Raw genomic sequence first — 1,054 nt, forward strand, 5'->3', positions numbered from 1 at the left:
AATAAAACAAATAGTTATTAACAAGATAAAAAAAATTCCCCTAATTTGTTATTATGAGTGTAACAATAAAGAAAATGAAACGTTTAATTGAGCTTTTCGTAGAATATGTGCGTAACGTTTTAGTTACACATAATGTAACCGTGCCTGTATAATACCTGTTTAGCATTGTGAACTTGGTTAATCTTCGTCATTTAGCAATAAAGCATACTATTCCAGAGAAATAGTCCCATTATTTATGAAAATAGTGTCGTGAGATGTAGTCATCCAATGGCTCAGCAGTATATCTGTGGACTTATCATCCAATGGCTCAGCAGTATGTCTGCGGACTTATCATCCAATGGCTCAGCAGTATGTCTGTGGACTTATAACGCTAAGAAATCGGATTTCGCAATTTTTGCTGGGCTCTGTACAGATAGGCAAGTGTGTAACTACAAACAAACAAAGCAAATTTTATAAACGATAAATAAATAAATTTTATAAAAAAAATTTTATTATATTTTTTGGAATTGCACCTTTCATATAAACAAACGACAGTCATTATCAGAACTCTAACATTAGTTTTCAAACCTGGTAATGATTTAATATTCGATGTTCGTCACACTTTTGAGCCAGGCGTGGCCTAATAGATAGCTTGGAGATCGACAGCAGTGATATGACAGTGAACACGCTCCACATTTTCAACCGTAGGGGCTCTGTAACCGTCATAGCCATTACTTGTTTTTAGTCAATAGTAACTGTGTAGGCAACAGGTGCTGTTGGCTGGTTGCCATCTATTTAACCCTATCGTCAAAGACTATGTCATCGCATTTGTACACTTACATTCAAAATTTTATTGAACTATTATTTTATTAATTTATGTCAATAAGTGTAGACTATAATTCAAATTTTAGTATTATACATTAGTTAATTTCTTAATTTAAAAGTAACTATTATAAGAACACACCTAAATATTGATTTTTGTGTATGTCATGTTGAATGCAGCTTTGGTTCAAATTAGATGTTTGTGGTGTCCAAATAAAAAGTATATAGTTTCTTACGAATTAGGAACTCAAAT

This window comes from Limulus polyphemus, unplaced genomic scaffold, assembly GCF_000517525.1.
Source record: "Limulus polyphemus unplaced genomic scaffold, Limulus_polyphemus-2.1.2 Scaffold298, whole genome shotgun sequence".
NCBI classification, from domain to species: Eukaryota; Metazoa; Arthropoda; class Merostomata; order Xiphosura; family Limulidae; genus Limulus; species Limulus polyphemus.